General features: G+C 41.4%; 1 protein-coding gene across 4 annotated transcripts in view; it reads right to left on the bottom strand.

Moving 5' to 3' along the window:
* Positions 1-23,426, bottom strand: part of CNTN5 (contactin 5) — a 3,369,946-nt gene that overhangs the window by 2,079,563 nt on the left and 1,266,957 nt on the right. For all 4 annotated transcript variants that reach the window (XM_085621430.1, XM_085621433.1, XM_085621431.1 and 1 more), the window contains one exon: positions 17,260-17,394. The gene's annotated coding sequence lies outside the window, so the exon portion shown is untranslated. The remainder of the gene's footprint in view (positions 1-17,259; positions 17,395-23,426) is intronic.

Here is a 23,426-nt window from a genome sequence, read left to right as displayed (position 1 = left end):
TTGAAGACAAAGTGGCTCATGCCAATAGGGCAGGTATATGTTTTATGCTCCAACATTCCAATATTTGTCCTTGTGTTTCTTCCTTTTTAATTTACATCCTATAGCCTTCGGTGGAGTGCTCTAATAGACTTACAGCTCTTCTGCTTGAAAATGGCCCTTACCGTCAATATGGGCATGGGGTCAACAACCGTTATTGCTCTTGGGAATGGGCTAGGGCACTTAATTATAAAATGGAAGGATAATGACATATGGAGAAAGAACTGAAAAACAGAGTGTTGCATTGGTCAATTATTTGGTTAATATGATGCGATTCAATACGCGCACTGCCATGAACAAATATTCACCCTCTTAAAGGAACACGCCACTGAAATACGTGGATAGGCCTTGATACAGTATCTAGTAGCCATTTTCACCACACACCCCCGCCCAAAAAGTGGATAACGTGAAGTATGACCTGGCGTGGATTGCTAACCAGGAGATGTTTGCTGAGTTATGAATGTGGGAACGAAGATCCTGGCTCATGCGTTTTGCCAATTGTATCACTGTGGCAAGTTACATCCATTCATTGTCAATCATTTATTTCTTATTTGGACCATGCACAACTATACAGTAAATTAAAAACAATACGCAAACGAATCATTCAGAACGTCATGAACCATGTATAAGTGAACATTAAAAACCCGAGGTAATCCCTTTAACACATTGACTTTGGTACGAAATGTAAAATTTCAAAGTGATGAAAGATTTCAGCATCATTGTCAGCTCTGTGGCTGCCTCTAAGGCAATCCCTTTCCACTAGTGGTCTATTGTAATGATGCTATATTTAATCTGCCGTCAAGATGCCTTTGAACAGCTCTGTATTGGCATGAAAGGGGTGCCTAAACATTGTTCAATAGCATGCACCGCTGGAGTGTGATAAGTCGGCGCGAAATCGAGGGGTTGAAGTAAAATAAAAATATATATAGAAATGCAACATTCACATCATGAGCAATGGTGCACCAAAAAGCTGCCCTTTCCAAAACATATTTCCATTTTAAACTGAAGAGATAGTACAATTCTCTAGGCACCACCACGAAATATTGTAGGGACAAACAAAAATACTGTTCTACAGGTTCTCGCACTCTGTATGTAATTCCCCTTTTTTTTACTCATTTTTTCATCGTTGTCCTTAAATAGCTCTTGCTTAAATAGCTTTTGATCTTCTCATAGCCTTTTTCTCACTTTGTTTCTTTTTTGTCTTTTTTCTGAGGCACTATTCCACTTTCATATTAATGGTCTCTATCTCTCCCCTTTTCCTTTTCCGTTCCCCTCTCGCTTTTTCCTCTCACCCTCTTTTTCTCTCATCTCTCGCTCTTTCTCTATTTTCATAAATCTACATTTGAGTTTTACACACAAGGTATCTCAAGCATGTGAGGGAACAAAGCAACAACAATTACTTTCATCACTTTTGATCATGTGCTTACCTGAATTCCTTTTCTCATTTCCCTTTCTTCCTCTTCATTATGAACCTGGCGCACTGCCTGTCGTGGCTGTATTCAGTTCTGGGGCAGAGACCAACCACGTGGGGTTGTTGCTGCTTTCATTTATTGCTGCGTCATTACATGGTGAGGTCCAGCCATTAAAGGATTGAGCAGCTCTAAATAGTGAGCTTGTCCTCAACGAGACTATTAATATTCCATTTGGAAATTAAAGGAACAATTTGGCTGAACAAAATATGAGGATTAGTTTTTTTTTTCATTGTGCCTAGCACTCCGCTGTATCAATGTAATAGCGTAAATTCTACTTTAACCCCTTCTCTACCATTCGACTACCAAATTCCATGCCTATTTTTCCCCAGCTGATACAAAACTATTCCCCTTTGAGGATGATATCGGACACTGCACCGGCGTGACAAGGAAACGGATTCCAATTACAATCTGACCCGTCAAGATCCAATCAAAAAAGATTTATGTATGTAGTGCGCTCTACAAATGTTTGATTGATTGATTGAACGATTGAACTACCTTATAACATTTTATAAGATAAGTGTCGCTTCCTATTAGGACAAGATAGGAAAATCAAATGTGATGGCTCTGGGCTCACAACTTATGGTGAAGTTGGTATTTAAATTGCAGTTCTGAAAATCCCACTTTTAGAAAGGTGTTTTTCTCATACTTAAAACATTGGGGGCCGTTTGCCTGTCCCTGGAATGAGTGCTTAATTTGAGGTAGTGGTTTCTAGTGCTCGGCACCAGCACCTATTCCTCAGCACCGGCACTTATGACAGCTTCCACATGGTAGCATTGTTTGTGCCACTAAAAGATGAGCATAACAAGAGTTGTTTATTAATTCCATTTACATTAAAAACAACTAATACCAGCCGCCCAAGCCTTTCTTATAGCTTTGCGGGCCTTAAACACTCTGAAATGTCACACTAGTAGCAGTGTGATGGTTAGTAGTCATGTAGGTAAGGTCATTGGCAAAAGTGGCAATGGGTGGTTTGAGCTGTGATGGCCACCTCATGAAGACCCCGGTACTTATTTAAATACAAATTAAGCACTGTCTGGAATACACATCTGGGGTCCGTGATAGCTGGCTACCTGCAGCCACACACAAAGGCAGAGTAGGTGTGACCAAGCAACCATCTGCATTTGATGGGACATTCAGAATCAGGATGAGAGGGAAGAGCGGATACTTGCACCTGAATAGGGCTGTGCCTGTTCCCACACAAATAAATGCATATCCCCTTGCTGTGAGTCTGGAGCCAGGGAAGGAAAGAGGGCCTTGTGCACTTGAACACATCTCTTTGAAGTCCCCCTACTTGAAAGTCTAAATTGCATATAATTAGTGGACCTGTGGCACCATCATTTTGGAACACTCTGCCAGGAAGAAGAGCTTCTGTGCAGTAGGAGGGACTGCCACTTTGCTACCTTCTTTGCTGAGTTGTCCTGGTGCCTGTTTCTTCTTGCCTGGGAGCGAGAAGTACTGAACTTGCTCACTACATCCTTGAACTCAAGTTTCTCCAAGGGATTGCTGGCTTGCCTCTTGCTTTGAAGTCTCAGGGTCATCAAAGACTTCCTTCAACACTGCTTCTGAACTCTGCCAACTGTGAGTCTGCCCTGCCAAGTGGTGCCAAACCAGTCCTTGGCCCTATAAGTGGGTTCCGCAGCTTTTTTCTACGAAAATTGACACAGTGACGACTTTCGGCCTCTCAGGACCAACGCAGTGCCCTTTTACGCCAACGCAGCACCAATTTGAGGCACACCACTGAGCGGCATGATGGTGACGCAGGACATGACTGTGAGGCTCTACACCACCTGCATCATAAGCAGTTTAATGCCAATGCAGGACCAGACTGCAAGGCTTGACGACAATGCATCGCCTGCAGGACCGGACGAGGCTCAAAATCGACCAGACTGCATGGATCGCAACCAATGCATAGAGTATTCGAAGCAGTCACTTGCTCCATCCAAGGTACTTTTTTTTGCTGGCCGTGTGTGAGTCCTGTAGCCGCCTTGCCCTCCATCATGGTCAGCCTGAACTTTGGATTTATCCCAGTCCAGAGCGACCTCAAGTAACCCCTAAGCGCTATTCGCCTTTGAGCACTATACTGCAGTTTTTCTTTAAAAATTAATATCTCAAGCTCTACCAATTTGATTTTTGTTGTTTTGGGCTTATTTTTCTCATACAAATATTCTTCATTTTTCTAAACTGGTGTGGAGTTTTTTTGTGGTGTTTTCACAGTGTTACTGGAATTAAAGTGTTTCACAAATACTTTACACATTGCCTTTTAGGTTAAGCCTGACTACTACCTGCCTTCCAAGCTACCAGAGGGTGAGCACAGGTTAATGCAGTTTATGTATCTGACTTATCCTGACTAGGATTGTGGTCCCTACTTGGACAGGGTGCACACCTCTGCCAACTAGAGACCCAATGTCTAACAGAGGCAAACTAAACTACTGTTTGGGCATCCTGGGATGACCATGGTGGGATATTCAGGAGTAAGAAATTGTGTTTGAGCAGTATGCAACTTCTTGAAATCACAAGTAAATGCCAGCAATGATAGCAAGGTGGGGAGGGGTTCTGTGAGTGGTGGTGAAGGACCATGTAGGGTGTGAAGTGGTGAGTCATGCAGGGTTTAGGTTGACAACAGGCACATGGAGGTTTATGGGATGAGAGCAGGATGGGCAATATCCCAATTTCACAGCCCACAACTTCTTAAAGATGTATGTCTGCTTCAAGAGGAAATCTTCTTGAGAACTGGGTCCAAAGTCAATCACATAATTCCAGACTTGAGAACTGGGTCCAAAGTCAATCACATAATTCCAGACTCATCACCGTGTATACATCATGTTGCTTTCCTGACAATATTGTGTTTCTCCTTTCAAACATGATCCACAGATTTCTACTAGCTACTCATCCAAAGATGAGAGGTGAAAATGTAGCAATATCTCGGCTGCAATTGGATTAGATACCCTAGATCCAATAGCTCAAAAGTGATGAAACTGAAACAGGAAGCCCTAATCTCTTTTGACACTACGTTGACTCAGGCCAAACTACATGTACAATATAAATTCCGAGTTGATTCTATTTATGAGATATAAGAAAGGCAAATGGTTGTCAGTAAACACTATCAGGTGTTCTTTGTAACATGCAAACCCACCTAAATGTTGAAACTGTGTGCATGGTTTACCCCGTAAAATTACTTCCTGTAAGGGATATATTAATATTTTAGCAAGTCACAGACTCAGGTTAGCACCATGTCAGAATACAGACAGATAGTTAAACCATACAGAAGACATGGGAATAGGAACTGATTAGGTATAGCTCAGCCCACCGGAGAAGAAAACATCTGCAGATAAGAACCGAATAAAACTTTGGAGAGAAAATCTAAGTAGATCATGTCATAACAAGTGGGATCAAACGATTCACAATTAACACAGCCCTTCCAGCAGTATCATGCCAGTCAAGAAAATAATCATAACATCTCAGGGCATCATTGGATAGTATGTCATGACAAGCATGAGTTTATTCTGCAGTTAATCTGTACAAGCAGGGTTTCTTGAAATCAGATTGGACTAATGCACTCAAGCTTTATGAACACCCTGTCACATTCCCATATTTTCTCAGTTTTAGCAGTAGTGCTCACAGCGAACACAGAGGGGCAGTGACATGCACCAAACAGAAAATGCAGCTAAAGTAAAGGGCAAACAAGTAACACAGCAAAGATGACAAATAGTAAATGCAATGCAGAAGTTTGTGGATAACCATTAGCAGCAGTTGGCAACACCATCAAAGCCAGTTGATCTATAGACATCATCTGCACCACTACAACATTTACGAAAATTAGGACCTGGTTCTTTCTCAATCATTAAGAAGGTGACTGAGATCATGAAGGGCACTTCTTCCTCCAGCGCAGAAGGAGAACTCTGAGTAATTGATGAGGTAGTTGTGATGTTGATAATAGTAAAGAGTGGCCAATCACCGGAGGAATCCTGCAGTGGAGGAAGAAAGCAGTAATACAACAGCAAATCTGGATGCAAGCCAGCTATGGTAGAGAGGGAGAGACTGGTGGCAGAGGAGTCTGGACGCAACAAAGCTGGCCCACGAGAGTGGCATTGTCAAGAACCCAGGTAGTGCAAAGTAAAAACTGTCCATCACACATAAATTGGGGCAATACAAGTGTTCACATAACTGACATTTTTGCCTTCTTCCTTTATTGTGAAAACAGATAAAGGCCATCTCTGTAGCACAACATTCCCACTGGTTATGTAAGTGAAGCCAGAAGGCACTCATTCGTGGACGAGTGAGAGGTGCATGGACTGGAAAGAAGGACACCAAGATCTATCACCAGGCCCATAGGTGAAAACTACGTAAAGGCTTTGCAGGAACTCTAATCACTAGTGCACCATAGCCAGTACCAACCACAGGCCACATTGACAACTTTTAGCCCGTACTTTAATTTGTTTGGGCACAATCATTGTGCCGTAGATTGCTACTACATCACACACAACAGTTAGGCCTAGGAGCTGCGAGCCACTGTCACAATCTCAAAGCAGCTTTACACTGCAGCCTGCAACAGTGCTATGATGGGCTGGCTATATCTGATGACAAGCACACAGACCAATTGCTTGGGATTTGTCTCTTGAAGCACTTGTTGAGTCGATACAACCCAAAAAGGCACAACGTCCTTTTGTCTCAGTACGTCTGCAATTTGCAACATACCTGTGATAACATTTCAAGCATTAGAGCACATAATGCAATTTCCAAATAATTTCAAGGAAGGAAATGCACATTAAAGAATATAATGAACCCATTTACTCGTTGCAAATAAAAACATTAATAAAACGACCAGGACATCTGCACATAAGAATTCAACAGACAACAGCACTATGCCAACACAAAAATAACAAAAGAGGGATCACAGAGATTTCAGTTTCCTTTTTCACAAAGAACCTGAACAGCTTAACTGTCTACATAGCAGTCGTGTTTGACCTGTGAGCCTTAGTGTGGTCTTTCCCCCAACCTTTTGCCTTTTTTCCTCCACTTTTGCTGGAAGTCGTTTTTGTTGGCCATAGAACTGGGTGCCCTTTTTCTTTTACAATGGTTAACCATTGCTAGAGTGCTGGTGCTCACAACCATAAACAAGGTAAGATTGGCTTACACCTAACTGTCATATTTAATTTACTTAGAAGTCCCTTTTAGATTGGTATACCAAATACCTAGGGCCTGTAAATTAAGTGCTACTAGTGGGCCTGCAGCACCTATTGTGCCACACACATAAGTAGCCCCTTAAAACATGTCCCAGGCCTGTTATTGCAGCCTGAATGCAGTTTTAAACTACTAATTCCACTTGGCAATATAACCCCCTCTGCAAGCCTTAACTTAATGTCCTCTTTTATTACTTATAGGTCACTCCTAGAGTAGGCCCCAAGTAGCCCATCAGTTAGGCTGCATTGTAATTACAAGGTTTCACATCTACTTTTACGTTTTACATGTTCTGGTACAGAAAAAACTCCTAATTACATTTTTCACCTCTAGCAGGCCAGCCTGTGCCATAGGATACCAATGGGTTGCCTTATTACATTTAATAAGTGCTAACTTTTGATGGGGAACAGATGACCATTTTCTGTTTGGTATTTATGAAATTGTAATTAAAATCCTCTTTAATGATAAAGTGGGATTTTAAATTACAATTTTGAAAATTACACTTTTAGAACATTAGCATTTTCCTGTTCTCTTCACCATTTGGTGGCTGCAGCCTGCCCTGGGTCACATGACTGGGTGTAGTTGGCAGTTGAACTTTGTGAATTTCTCTCAGATAGGCACACAATAGAGGAATTAGGTGTACCTGAATGGGCTATCTGCTGGCAGGATGGGGTGGTGGAGCCCCACTTGCAACTGAATAGGCTGTGTTCTGCCTTTACACAAAGGGCTTGTCACCACTGCTTTGTCCTTGCAGCCAGCCTTGAGCCATGACATGGGAGTCACGAAATTCGAAGCACTTCAAAAGAGAAACCTGTAGAAACGTCTCCGAATTCAAAGGACGCACAATGTGTAAAAAGGGAACCCTCAGACGCACTCTTCAGTTCACTTTCAGGACCTGTAGAAGGACTCTCAGAGGACTGCCTGCTGCTGGGGCCTGTTTATCACAGTGACTCCAAGGGAAGGTTTGCTGGCCTCCTGTTCAGAGCCACAGGGACATAACAGGCTCCCACCATCTTGAACGTGCACCAGAATCTAGACTGAGTGATTCCTAACCCTCCCCCACGAGTTGCCCCTCTAGTCCAGGACACTTGATGGTGGTGCTAAAGATGGCCAGAAAGCCAAAATCGAAAACTTGGGACTTGAACGTGCACCAGAACCTAGACTGAGTGAATCCTAACCCTCCCCAACGAGTTACCCCTCTAGTCCGGGACACTTAAGTAAGTAAGTACATTTTTATTTGCATAGTTAATTAAAACAGCTACATTGCAGAAAAATATATATATATTCAGTACAAAATCTGTCATGTACATGCATAAAACTTGTTCCTTCATAATGCTTATGTCTTAAAACCATGCTGATAAGGCTTGCTAGTTTTGAACAACTATAGCAGCATAATAACTTATCAAATTTTCCTCCTTAATTTAAAGGTTAAAAAATGTCTTCAGAGCTGCCTTGCACATTAACTTATACTTTTTCTGGCTAAGTTCTTAATAGTTCCATTTCTGTCATTTTGCTTCCGCACAGTCTCAGAAACTTTACTGCTCTGCAGTTCAATTGTGGATCACTAGGTGCAAAGCATGCCAACAGGGCTTGCCTCCTTGTTCGAATCCCTCGTAGATTGAACAATTGTTTCAATAATTTCTTTCGTTCTTTGAGGAGTTCTTTACAGGAGCATAGTAAGTGCAGCAGGTCTTCCTGTGCTGTTCCACATAGTCGGCACACAGAGCCTGCTTTATTACGTAGCCAAGGTGGAAGATGCTGGGTGCAGGGGAGCAGGCCAAATCTATATTTCATAAATGCAATTTTTATATTTTTGTCATATCCCAGGTTGAAATAAGCTTGGGCACCCGGCTTCGTGTATGTGTTCAAAGTCATCCATCCATGGGCTCTCCTTGAAAGTGCGGCCTTGTCCTCCAGCCATGACAGTAGTTTCACTGTCTTCCACACTAATTTATTAAAGGTTAGGGTGGTTGTCGATGTTTCCCAAAGTTGATTTAGCCCTAATTTATGTAAGCTGATGTGAAGATATTTCGCAGCTGGCGATGTAGTGTGCGTTTGTAGCTCTCTCCACAGCTGTTCGTTTAGCGTTCCTCGAGGAGTTTTTCGCACTTTGTCCCATGCAGCGACGAAGGCCCCTTGTCTTGCAATTGTTTGTTTTAGGATGCCAAACTCAAGTCTGATTTGAGCGGTTGAGGTATATTTCGGCAGCCCAAAAATGACCCTGTATGCGGTTGTTACTGTGGCATCAAGTATTTCCACGTCCCTGCCTTTCTGTGCTTCGCTGCCGTAGGTGATTGTTGGTAAGAGTTTTGCACGCACCACCTCTGCCAGTGGCAGGATCGATGGGCCTGTTGATTTGGAGTTTAAGGTTTTTAAGGAAGTAGCTATTATTAAACCTTTTTGGCTTAAGCTGTTCTTCTGTGCCAGGAAGTGACCGCCAGAGTCCAGCTTCACGCCGAGGTATTTATATTCCGTTGTGTCTTCTATTCTGGTCTCTCCCCTAAACCAGGCTGCAGTTTGTCGCCTTTTGTTCCCAATTATCATTGTTCTTGTTTTCTCCAGGTTGATCGTTAGGTCATTTGCTTGGGAGAAGTCCCGCGTTGTATTTAGGCGATGTTGAAGCCCTACTTTTGTTTTACTGATCAGGACTATGTCATCTGCATAAAGGAGACAGGGAAGTGCTGTGTCTCCTAATTTGGGGGCGTGTGAATTACAGCCGATTAGCAGCGGGACTAAATCGGCTATATACCGATTAAAGAGAGTGGGTGCTAAAACACAACCCTGTTTCAGGCCTTTTTCCGTGGGAATGTGTCTTGACAGGAAGGTTCCATTTCCCAGCTTCACCTGTAGCCATGTGTCCATGTGCAAGTTTATAATCAAGTTGAGTAGGGGCTGAGGAAGCCCCCAGTGGTGTAATTTGTACCAAAGTCTAATGCGATTGACATGATCAAAAGCGGCTCTGTAGTCGATAAAGCAGAGGTATAGAGACGATCGTGTGGCTACAGCCTTGTCCATAAGCATAGCCATGCTTAGTATGTTAGTTGTTGTCCCAACTGATTTTGTGAAGCCGGTCTGTTGTAGAGGAATTGCGGATTTTTCTTTCACCTAAGCCTGAAGGTCCTTCAATAACAAGCCTGTAAAGAATTTTGCCTCGTTGTCTAGTAGAGCAACTAAGCGATAGTTTTGTGGTTCTAGCTTGTCACCAGATTTATGGATTGGGGAAATAATTGAGCCTCTCCATGAGCTGGGCAAGATGTTTAATGTTCTGATTTCTCTGAAGAGAGGGTCCAGTGCTTCTGCCCAGAAAGTTGCCTCCTGTTTGTAAAGTACTGGTGGAAATCCGTTTGGGCCAGAAGCACCTTCTCTTCTCCCCTTTCCTATCTGCCTTTTGATGGTGTAAATTTGGTTCGTTTGATGGCCAACAGTTGGAGGATCTGGCCCTGATTTCCCAGTGTCAGCGGGATTGATTTCGACCCAAGCCTTGAGTATCGTTTGGAAGTCAAGTTCATTTTGGCAGGCTTGGTGCTTCTCGCTGTATTCAGTGCCTTGTTGAAAGTGAGACCTGAGGTGTTTTACCCAGGGTTCTTCTATGATGTTTGTGGAAACGGCGTCGTGATTGTGGTAGATGAACTGGTTTATGGTACCCCAGAATCTGCTGCTATTATTATGTTTGACATCGGCATGTAGTTTAACCCATAGATCCTCCTCCATGGCTCTATTCACATCCCTTTTTAACTTTTTGAGGGCTGCCCTTTGTTTCCGTAATTGTTGTAAGTATAATTCATCGCTGGGCTTGTGTCGAAGATATCTCAGTAATAGTCCGGGACACTTGATAGTGGTGCTAAGGATGGCCAGAAAGCCAAAATCTAAAACTTGGGACTTAAATTATTTTTGGTTAAAACCACTGTGAGAATCGAGGGAAGACAGGGACCAACCTGCTTGTCTATCCGCTCAAGGTACTTTGCTAGTTGGCCTGACTTTGGGCTGCTCCCGCTACGTTCTTCTCCACAGCAGCAAATCCTGTTCAGCAGCCCTTTGCCCTCGGCCACCGCCTGTATCCTTGCCCTGCTGAACTTTAGCTACTCAGAACTTTTTCTTCAAAATTTCCAAAGGTAAACACCTACCGGGCCCAAATAACTTCTTGTATCTGTACCATGCTCAATCGTGGTATTCCATATTTTTCTACCTTGACCTGGTCTTGTACGAATAGATGTCTGTGGTTGGTGCTTTTATCTTTTAGGTGCTAGTGTTTTACTAAAAACTTTAAAAAATTCACAACTCGCGTTCTACTGACTGAATTCTTGTTCTTTTAGTGTCAAATGTATTCATATTTACTTGATTTTTCTAAATTGATGTGGGATTTTTCTTATGTTGTGCTTTAACTTTATTACTTTTTGTGTGATGCATAAGTACTCTACACATTGCTTTAGGTTAACAATGACTGCTTTTGTACCAAGCTACCAAAGGGATAAGCACAGGTTTATTTAGTGACTTTTGTTGTTCACCCTGACTCAGACACCCCAGTCAACCAACAATCCAAAATCTCACAAGCAGTAATCGCAGTTTCCTTTTTTTTTTAAGTGCAGAGAAATCCAAAAAAATACTCCCAATTACAATAATGTGAGTCTTAATGCTAAAAATGGGAAGACTACATGCCAAAAATAAGGAAGTGTCACCAACCTCCAATGTCATAAGCAAACTTTTTTTATGCCCCACACTAACCTCAAACTCAAAATCAGTTGATAGGTTTTACTCTGCCCATAAACAAATGCCCTTGACATGAGAGAACATGACGTAGTAGTATACTTTTAACTGTTCCACTTTGAGATTTCCACCGCCCCACCACAGTAAAGAACCAGAAGTTGTCAGCAACCACAATGGCACATCTGAGTCCACCTAAAAACCATCATTGACACACCAATAAATGACTAATAGTTGTCTTTCTTAAAATGTACCTTCCTAATCTGATTAATCAGTATAGGAATATAGTCTTCGCTTAGCTCCTCTTCCACTTAAGGTTGTGTAACAACTAGGAATAGGACTTGGACAGGAAGGGTACTGAGGTAAGGAAGTGTTCATCTGTTTGACCGTCTGCTTCTCCTCATTTAATAGCGCAAGTGCCTCTTTTATTAACAGTACACACGGCTGCACTAATGAAAATTATCAGACACCATTGTTTCTTCAATGTTTAGCTGGGTATCATCGAAGCAACCTGCCTTGCAATCAAAATGTACACATGCTTCTTCTACTTTGTCTGGAGCTTTGTGACTTATAGCACAGGCATCCTCACCTTGTTAAAACAAATTCTTTTAAAAGCCACAGAATCTGTGAAATATTTGCCAGTTCTTGGTACTGCCATCCTGGGCACTGCCAAAAGATCTACTTCTAATATGCCTATTGCTGGTGGCAGTGGCGGCTCCTCCAAAATGGCGGAGGAGCGTCGCCCCACTGGCTGGCTCACAGCCAGCAAATGTAAAATAAAACAATGCTCTTGCATCGTTTTATTTTACATTTACTGGCTCTGAGCCAGCGGTACCGGGAGGGGTGGGGCTTAGGCATGGGAGGGGGGAGAAGGAGTGCTATGTGCACTCCAATCCCTAAGTGCACACAAGTGTTTGGGCTGGCCGTCTCAGGTCGACCAAAATACACATGCACACTTCGGTTTTCTCCAAACCCCACAGACTCCCTGGTCTAAGCACGGCATCTTTCCTGCCTGCTTAGACCAATCCCTACACAATTGGACAGGGAGTCTGTCCCAGGGGCTGCTGGGACCAGAAGGCGAGAAAGGATAAGCGGTGCGACAAGATGCGATGCTGGGGGCGGCCAGCGGCAAAAGGTAGGTTTCATTTATTTTTTGATGTTGAATTCCCCCACCCCCGCGCTAAGCCTCGCGCGTGACCTCACCCTTTTTTTATTGCGGCAGCCACTGGCTTGTGATGCTTCCCACGCATTTCCATGACAGTCTATCTGGCAGTATATTCCAACTGGCTGACTTTCCTTTTCCCTTCATACCAATCCTCCGCCAAAAAAATACACACATGAAAAGTCAATTTGTTTTTCTTTGTTGAAAATCTTTGGTTGTCCCATAAAAAAACACACAACATGTATAGAATTATTGGCAGGTTTCTGGTAATGACAGGGTTGTTTTCCAATGTGGAGTACCATTTTATATCAAGTAGACAAGTTCGAAGCTCCAGTTTTCTATGATGTCACTTGTAAGTTTAAAATTCAATCTTATTGAAAAATATCCATCTAAAATGTTATATAGTGCTACCGTCCGATATTTGTATTAGATTCCCTGATGAAAGTAGCAGAAAGGATTGTTTTGGAACGGTTACAATTATGCGCAGAAGAAAATAAATTTTAAGTGATGTTCAATATGGTTTTAGGCAGGGGCTGGGAACTAACAAACAGGTTCTCAATCTTAGTGTTTCAATTGGGAAATATACTCAGGCAAAAGCAGTGAAATTCTATTTGGCCTTTGTAGACCTTATAGCTGCTTTTGACTGTGTTATACACAGTAAATTGTGGAATATTCTGATGTATTTAAAGGCCGATCCAGTTTTGGTTAAGTTTTTGCAACAACTCTATACTGGGGCAACCTCCAAGGTGCGATATGGAACGAAAGGGGAATGTACTGCGTCGTTTAAAGTAGAAAGGAGGGTTAGACAGAGATGCGTCTTGGCACCATTACTGTTCACTCTTTATACTAATACTGTGGAACAGGAACTGGTGGGAAAGTCGAGGGACCCACCGTATGTTAACAATTGCCTGATAATCTCCCTTCTCTACGCAGATGACGCAGTACTTATGGCCTGTACCCAGCTAGGCCTACAAAAAGCCCTTGCCTCAAATACTAGCTTTATGGATAAATTGGGTTTAAAACTGAATCCCAAAAAAGCGTTTGTCATGACCTGTGTGAGGGGGAAACAGAAATGTAGGACCCTGCCACTTGGAGGAAGTAGGGTAGAAGCCACAAATACGTGTATGTATCTGGGTGTTTTATTTGATCGCACTGGTTCTTGGAGTCAGGCGGTCAAGCGTCGTAGCCTTCTGTTTATGAAGTAGACCGCGGCTGTGGTCAATTTCTCAACAAAAATGGGTAAAAGGCCTCCGGGGATTCTCCTTAAGATTTATCAGGCAAAATGTGTGAGTATTGCCATTTATGGGGCGGGAGTTTTTTTTTTTTATGATTTGTCCCTTATTCAATATGTCGAAAATGCCTTTTTAAGGTTTAATTTAGAAGTACCGGCCAGGTCCCCTGTTTTTAATTGTCATAGTGAGTTGGGCATTCCATATATTACAGATGTTATCAAAGCACAACCAGTGCTATTTTGGCAGTAGCATAGGTCTGAATCAAGAAATAATTAAGGACTCAATGAAGTTGGATCATGCTACCAAGATTGCTTGGTTGAAATATGTAAAGAATTTTATGAATGATCTGGGGCACTTAGATTATTATACTTGCCCAGAGACAATTAACTATATTTCCCAGAAATAATTTAAAGCTATACGCATGACCCACCTAGAGACAAACAGACTTGCACTTGAGATGAATAAACCCACAGTAGTTCAGCATTAACTGATTTTAACAACATATGACATCCAACCATATCTTTTAAGCTGTCTAGGGTGTACGATAGGTTTGTTTTAACTCGTTTTAGATTTGGGACTTTCCATCAATTAATTAGCTACCCAGAGATGAATAATTGGTGCAGAGAATTACGTCATTGTCCCTGTGACGATTTATCTCCACAAACAATATCCATGTGATTTTATTTTGTAAATTTTATGCTAAGGAAAGATCAAGATGGATCCTGCCTTTGCTAAGGATGGGGGGATGGAGGCAATGTCGACCTGCTTTGCTATATTTGCAATTATTGGAAAGTGATTATTGCATTGGAGTTATGGTCGGTTTTCCAAAAAGCATACTGAGAGCAAGGAATAGAATTAATGTTTAGCCCTCTTAGAAAGTAGGCCAGAATTTAATATATAGGATCGCTCTGTATGTATTGTATATCTCTTAATATGATTTGTTTATTCGTTTGGATTAAGTGCACTTGAAAAATGGACAAGATTTAGAAGCATAGTATACTTGTATTTTAAAGCAAAGAATATTTAAATTATTTTTATCTGTTAGGTTTGCTTTTGTGATTTTATATTTCTGAAATCGAATAAAGCTTATTCTGATTCTGATAAAGTCTAACATCACCAAATTCTCTTCCCATTGTTAAATCAGCAGCAACGGGACTGAAGAATCATAGGAATACCATGCACAATATAGCCTCACATCCCTTTGCACGCCTTAAAAGTGCCTTATGTCAAGCCACCCACCCTACTATCTTGTGGCTATATTTACCCTACTGAACGTTGAAAACATATCTGGCATGCTGATGCCCTTCACCCTTAGGAGAACCCCTAACCCGCTAACCAAATTCAAGTGTCCTTCCACCTTCCCCATCCAACTTTAGCAATACTCCCCCTCACCCTTCACCAGTGCCTAATTTGTAATTAAAAAAAAAAAAGAGCCAGGGCTCTTGTCAGAAAGGCACTGCGGCTTGCACCACATGTTACTCCTGTCATGCTGCCAATGATAAAGAAAGGAAGGGCATACCCGGAGGGGGGAACGAATTGCCCCCTGCCTATTACTGAAAAGAGAATGGAAAATATATTGCTATCTTTGAATGGATTCAACCAAAACTGACATGGATCGAGATTTCAATGAAACATACATTTGATCATATTAATAGTCCTTGTATAGTTTATTGGATCATTGAAATGTCATATCAAAAATATCATATATAGTAAATAGTTAATATAATGGTAAGTGTGACAAAATAATTTGTATATACATATCAAAATTCTCCTTTTTTTAAATTTCTTTTTCTTTTATATTCTTTTTGTCCCACAACCAACATACTCAATCACTCATAGCTCAATCAACAAACTCACTCATCCCACATCTATGTTCAAACCACTTAGGGTGAAAATTCATAAGTGCATTAATATGGACAACAGGAATAGAGACAGAAATGGCACATATGGCTGTAACAAATTCACATAGGACAGTATTTCCATCAGTCCATAAAGTTTAACCAGAAGCCTCATATATACTTAGTCTGGAGGCAATAAACTGCAGTAAGAAATACACTGGTTTTTATATTCATTAGTGTGTTAGTGAGGTGCCTTCTTCATGCTTAATTCCTTAAGAAAGTTACAAATATTCCTGTTGCACCAAGACCTAGTTGCGACGCGTGTTTCGGTAAGGGCCGATGGACGGGCCAAAACCTTCTTCAGGGCCCAGGGCCCAGTGGTGTCTTTTAATTATCTGTCAAAGGTGGGTAAAGGGACTACCATTAAGGAACACTGAAAAGGATTCCTGGGTAGTTGAGTTTCCTCAAGATATGAGCTGCCAATGACAGTAACCACACAATTTGGACTATTTCAGGCCTCCAAAACTATAACAATGGCGTGGGTGGCAGGTCACAGTAATTTTTAATATATATTGAATTAATGTTTTTGTGCTCATCTCTAAATTAGCCGGATCACGCCACCTTGTGGCAGACTGTCACAAGCAACAGTGTTGACAATTAAGTGCTGGTGCCAAGCACCACAAAGTTCTGGCTCATATTAAGCACTGCCCTTCACCAACACAAAATAAATATTGTGCACCATGACACTCTCCCCTACCACCCTCTGTGCCCTTTACATCCTTCCGTGTTCAAATCCACAATCTCCACTCTCATTGTGAGAGGGAGAGCCAGCATGAAACGGATAGCTGCTTTGCATGACCCTGAGAATCATGGATTTGTGATTGACAGGAGACAGAAATACCCACATTCCTTCACCTCACAAAGGTCCGCAAAGATTCACAAACTATAGCAGATCGCACTATCTGTCAGAGCAATGTTTGTGGAAGATGCTGTTTCTCTGATCTGATGTGAAAGCAGTGAATCACCCTGTTTTGAAGTCTGTGTTTACAGTAATGATTCTGCATCAGAGCCGTACATACCACTGTCTTTCTCTGGGAGAAATGAATTCATGGATGTACATAGTGGAATGAATGTTGGCAAATAAACAAAGGTTTGCTAACAATTTCAAACACCTTATTTAAAAAGGGCTGCAATTCCACATTCGGTAAGAGCAGAATGGAATTGTCAAACATTTTTAAGGCAGGAAAACAGAACTGGAAGTCCTAAACTTAATGTTAAGCCTAACTTCCGTGTAGTACCCCTCAAGTTTCAATTACTTTCCAGATATAGGAACCAGCCATCCATCAAGGGAATTCTATAATGATCTGCCTCTCTTGCAACGTTCACTGCCAGTGCTGTTGACACATTTCCAAGACATGCTGAAGTTATATGCAACTGTCTGCCTTCCCAGGCCTCTCTATGGTACATTCTATACCTAAAAATATAACAATTGAGACTTTCACCGAGGTAAGCAATGCTCATGCCCATCACTGTCTGCAACAAAGATGCCCCATGGGATTTACATAATGATGATCCTCAAAGGCACACAAACAGGAAGCTGCCTGGAAGCATCAAAACCGTACAGAGGAGTATGTCCTTACCTTGTACAGAACTAGGAAGTGTATGAAGTTGTTCCTGGGTTGGTGAGGCAAGTGGTCCAGCCTGTCAGCAAAACTCTAGTTTCCATCCAAAATATTCGGTCACAGAGCCAAGGAAGAAAATGAAGGATAGATCAGCTGATGAAGAAAAAAGAGTGGGTTTGAGAGTGTGTTCAAGCAGGGCCGAGCAATACATCCAAAGTTAAGATTGGACCGGCCCCTGTTTAATGAGCATGCATAGACAAGTTCCTGCATCCCCTTTCCTTCTAACTGGCTTTTCCTTCCCCTTTTTGTTTTATTTTTTTTAGGGGCCTCTGTTCTCTGTTTACATAATTTGAAACATATCTTATGTTCTCCATTAAGTATGCTTTGTACTGTATCATTGTTTTATTATTTCATACTTCTTGTATCTCAATCGTAAACCCAATAAAAAGTTTTGAATTCAAAGTTAAGATTTAAAACTTGTCTTTGGTAGCTCATACTTGTATTCTTAACTGGTTGATAAATTGAGCACCACTCTGAGACATTACTTAAGTGCATCCTAATATTGAGGTTAACAGAGTTTATTAGATGGAGTGATCTCATTTCTTGGAGACAAATCCCTGCAACTTCTCCTCTCCCTCCTCAGTTGCCACCAACACCACCATGGGTCTTGTACATCGGAATGTTTCATGTAAGAAGCATGATTAACCATGGAAAGCTTTAAACCCTAGATCACTATAAGATTAGAAAAGAACAGTCTTCTATTATATTCAATGATTTTATACATTATTATGCAGACACTTAAATATACAAAGCTATTTCATTACATTGGTATTATTATAAGCTTTGGAACACAGCGTTGCACTGCTAAAATCTCTTGTCCATTAAAAGGGAATATAATGTTTAATTGGTCAGAGCCACAAATGATAGCACACCTAGCATGGCTTCCTGCAAGGAGGACTTCAGACCTGCATTGTGCAGTAAACCATCGCAGGATTTAAGTAAAAAAAAAAAAACACACAAAAAAGTGTTTAAAACTTCACAGCTAATTTATTTGATTGATCTTGTTCCTCAAAATAAGACCAGCTCAGACATTTTTCGCCCAAAATCACTTCAAGGTTAATTCTACCACTGCTTCAATATGCAAGAGGCTCTATTAAACAGACATTTTATAAGTGTCTGCAATAACCTAGACTTCTGTGTGCTCATTCTGAGATCCTCTTGCAATATGCTTTGCTTAAGAATGAACCGTCTGATATCAGAACCTCAAAAATGTAACAGAACAGGTATGGTGATCATGACGCATCACAGCTTACACAGCTGGATGGACTGTCAATGTCCTCTTCAGAGGATTTACCAAACTGAAGATGCAGAGAACGTTTTTGAATAGAATGACTAGAATGGGGGAACGCAGTAGTTACTTTTTATCTGTTTTTGCAAAGTCCCGATTTTGGACAATATTTCTGTTTGGAGGAAGGGGAGACGTGTCATAAACTGCTGGTCCTCCAACCCCACCAAACAAACAGTTTCCAACATCTAAAAACTGCTGGATTTTGTCAGTTCAACCGCCACAACACCACACACAGTGAGACCATTTGCCACAAGATGGCTCAGTCATAGCGCTGATATTCCTACCCTGTCTTCCCAGCCCAAGTCCCTCTGCTATGCATGGTGAAAACAGGGAGGGAAAATGTTAAATTGCCCCTTTAAAAAAACAATCCTAGTGCGTCACTTCAAATTTCTCTCTTTTCAAAGTAAACATATTTCCGCTTTGTTTTTTCTCAACCAAACTGAGTGTGAACTTTCAAGGTGGTGTTCAGTCAGTCTGCAAACTTCACTGCTGTGAAAGGAGCTGCTATGGTGGCTTGGGTCTTGATATATACGAAGATATCATTAACTGGATGTCTCATTTAATAGTAGACTTTAAATTTGAGAAATGCAGTAGTATATCTTTTGATACAACCGCTTGTGCTCTAGTTGTAAAGCTCAAGTATTCAAAAAGTGATGGATGGAATGTTTGAATTATACTTAGCAACTGGTAATTACTCGCGCTGCATCCCAGTCCATCATTATTTTGCACACTATACAACCTCAGTTTGGACCCAGCCATTTACAAATCAGTTTTGATCCTTCTCAAATGAGAACAGCCAGCCGAACTGCCAAGCCTGGTCCTTCCTGAACCGGAACGCAAGCAACCCAGGACCGGTTTCGCCCTGGTTATAGGCTCATCAGCCGGGGATAGCCTGGTTCCCGTATACTTTAAATTGTACACTTAAGGTGTAAAGCTCAGCACATCTGGGTATAGGGAAAACAATATTAGGCTCTGATGTTTTCGAGACCTATTCATCCATCTATTTTTGGGCCAGAAAGGTCACCTTAGCTGTTGAAACCTTAGCCCCACACCACTGTAATTGTGTGCCAGAAAATAAAGACGTCCCGGCTGCCTTTAACAATTCCCACATTTGTTCCTGAAAGGCAGTTCTTTAACAGCAATGGGAGCGTGTTCACGCTGACATTAATATACTTAGTGAATGATCATGGCAGTTATTTGGGGCTATGTTTTACACAGATTGTTGAGTAGGCAGAAATTCTCTCACCTAGCAAAGCAGGTCACCACGAGCAGCATAATGTGGCAATCTGTTATCATTAGCTCTGCGGGAAGGCTCTGAAGACACTTGAAGGAATTAAATGACCTGGAAAAGACTATCTATGGAAAAGTCTACTGCACTGATCTCCATTACTGCCATTGCTATGCATCACTAGCACAAAGAACAGAAAAGGGAATTGCTGTAGGAAACATATCACTGCAAAGGCCATTTGTCTTTCAATTCAATTTTCAACATTTTTTCAAAAAAAGGAAGCAGTCTTTTTCTTTCCCTGCAGATTGTTTCATAAGGGTCTCAATAAATTATGCAAATTATCCCCTTCTAAAAACCTGTAAGGAAGCGTTTTTCCTAAAACCATATTAAGACAGTAACAGGAGTAACCAATTTATTGCTTCTCATCACCAGAAGGTCCAACAGCGGGCGCTTAAACCACTGAGCTATCCTTTTTACATTGGAGTAGTAAAACGCCACAGGAGTATAACCCATAGACCAAGTTGAGATCTGGGTGAGTACAAGAAAAATAAACAACAATATCTCAACCGGATTCAGTAGAAATTAATACATATGTATGTACAAGACATTAAACCAATTTTTCTGTCATTTTATTGCCAATTGTAATTCTAGATTGTTTGTTTTTAAATCCAAGTATGTGTAAGATGCCTTCATATGCTAATCGAACAGTTCACATCAATTGTCTCCTGGCACCTGTCTGTTGTCACAGCCATCTTGACTACGCTTTCATTACCTTGCTATTATATAACACTCATGTCATTTCATCATAATTTGTTTTGCCATTTCTGCCGAACTTGCCCCCAATTCCGTTAGAGCACCAAGTATTTCACTGAGAGCCCAGCCTGGAACAGCCCTACACCTTCCCTCTACCTAGAGTAGCTTTTCACTTTCCTCTACTTGCCGCTCTGACGGCCGCCCAGCATCCTTAACGATGCCCGTCCCACCACCCTCACAACCTATCCGGAGACGGTTAAGCAATTCAGTGACGCGCTCCCCGGAAATGATTGTTGTTTTTAACAAAGCAGGCCACCACAGACCCACCAGACACCGGTGGACTCCGCACATGTCTGTGGCTCCCGGGGATACACGCTTGCAATTTGCCCTTAGGATTTACTCATCTAGACCGCTCGGAATAACTAGGTAAGCCGAGGCTACATACGAGCCCTGACATTTGATTTTCAGTGCCCACCGCCCGCATTTATACACCTAACCCCTTTTACCCCCCTTCCCCAGGAATCAACACCGGTCTTCCCTGCAGTGGATCGGGGCTCCGACCCTGCATCAACTACTCCTTCAAATTACCAGGGGGTGAGTCTCCTCCATCGTCGCTGATTAACCCCCGCCTGCGCTTGCACATGCCCCTGGTAACTGTCACACCCCGGTTTCCCCTCTTCTCTCCCCAGATCACAATCTTGTGTCCCGAGATCAACCGCAGACGTCTCTCGACGCTTCCACCACTCCTAAGGACCTGACTTATCTTGATATACCCCTGGGTCTTGTGCTACAGGTAGGCAGCTTAGCCCCTACTCCCACTCTCCTTCCCTTGTTCATCCCATCCCAGTGTGCCCCCCACCCCCAACCGCTCTTATACTTACCTTCTTTGTTCATACAGCACCCATTACCTTGGCTACCCGGTCCTGATGATGATCCTGACTCAATAGGATCGAAACACCGTCGACCATTTTTTACCAGTGCAAGTCATGGTGCACATCCTTCTCTGGTTCATGAAATCACTCTGAATCAGGTTTAATTCGTCCAAGAAAATCATTGTATTTAACTAATTATTCTGTATATATTTTATAATCACCTTTTTCACCCCGCACCTTGCGCTGTGCTCCTCACTTGTCACTTGCGCCATGACTTCCTGTCACAAGCACAACGTGCACCTAGTTCTTTAGGGTTGCCTCTGCATTTATGCTAAACAGTGCTGATATAACTGTCATGTATAAATCATGTTTCAAAATATATGATACCATGAGCACATTTAACAAATATTTTGGAGTCTCTCTCTTTTGTTCTCTCCCTGTAATGTCGTGTACATACATATGTATTCATTTCTACTGAATCCGGTTGAGATAGTATCCATTTTACATTAGCATAAGTTTCTTTAAATGAACACTTCCTTGGAGAAGCACAACAAATTTCTTTCAGTTAGCACGGTCTACAAGGAATTTCAGGCATGTTCTTTTTCTTTTTCAATTTCTAAATTTACCTTTTGTAAGAGACTAGATATAAGCATTGGTTCAAGATTTTTGTAGTTAGTTTAGGGTTCCAGTTAGTAATGCCAGCAACTGGCGCCTGCTGTTTTTGACCTAGTGCCTTGAGATATATATATGTGTATATATCAACAAAAGCGACTATATATATATATAGATATAGATCTAGATATATAGATATATATATAGATTTCCACAGTCCTGTTCTGCCCTGTATCCCCCAACAAACAGGTACGGACCACAGCGGTTTTTGGTTGATTTTGTGCGGTTTATTGCATAGACTTCAGCAGTATCATCGACAGCAAGTGCCCAGCATGACGCGTTTCGACAGCGGAATGCTGTCTTGATCACATTACGTGCCAAGGGCCAATCAGCAATAAATAGTGGTTCAAACATTGAAAAAAACTGGTGCGATTTGCCCGCCTCTTCTACAAGCCTAAAGCTAGAAGAAAAACTATCATAATATGAATTCATACATTATGAAAATCACAATAAGTGTTATACCAGGCTCTGTTATATGAATAAATAAATTAAACTTCAAATGAACTATAAAGTGCTAGTGCTAAATAAAAATATGGTCTAGACCTGATAGGTCACCAGTTATTTAAAAACATAACTGTAAACATTCTCAAAGATAAGACCGTAAAATGCTTTAAAACCATATTCACTCTGCCAGCTGTCATAAAGTGCAAGTGCAAAATTACTGTCATAATCTATCTACATTAATGCAATATGCGAGCAAGTCCATAGGTAATCGTCACATTAGTCGAAGTATCACATTAGCCGACATATTTGGCCAGTGCTAAACTTAATATGAATCAATTCACATAGAACACTCCCTATTGGTGATATCACTTAAATTGGGATACATGATTAAACCCAATATCTAAAAAATTCTTATTGTAAAGACCACTATAAAATTGCCCATAATAAAAACCCCGGCATCAGCCATGTAAAAGACTAGTAAAACCAGGAGGTTAAAACCTGGAAAGTCCAGCTAAAAACCCATAGTAAAACCACGTCTAAAACTAGGCTAAAACCACGGAATAAATATGGGACGATAAAATGTATATAATACAGACATAGCTCAAGAGTCAGTGCAAATTCACAGTTTATAAATAATGATGTAACTCTTCTCCCATGTTGAGACCATTAGGCATTTTGGTATTGAGTACCAATATAGAATGAGACTCTAACTGTCTAAACTTTTTCTCCATGTTACCTACCCCTCAATGATCTAGGCACTGAATCAATTACAAAATAACTAAGTTCTTTCAGGTCATTATTATGTACATGTTTGAAGTGCCTAGCCACCGGGTAACTGGGATCAGAGTTCACTATCGCTCTCAAATGT

Source organism: Triturus cristatus, chromosome 8, assembly GCF_964204655.1.
Source record: "Triturus cristatus chromosome 8, aTriCri1.1, whole genome shotgun sequence".
NCBI lineage: Eukaryota > Metazoa > Chordata > Amphibia > Caudata > Salamandridae > Triturus > Triturus cristatus.
Note: the sequence above shows the minus strand (reverse complement) of the source record. Positions and strands in the feature narration are given on the sequence as shown.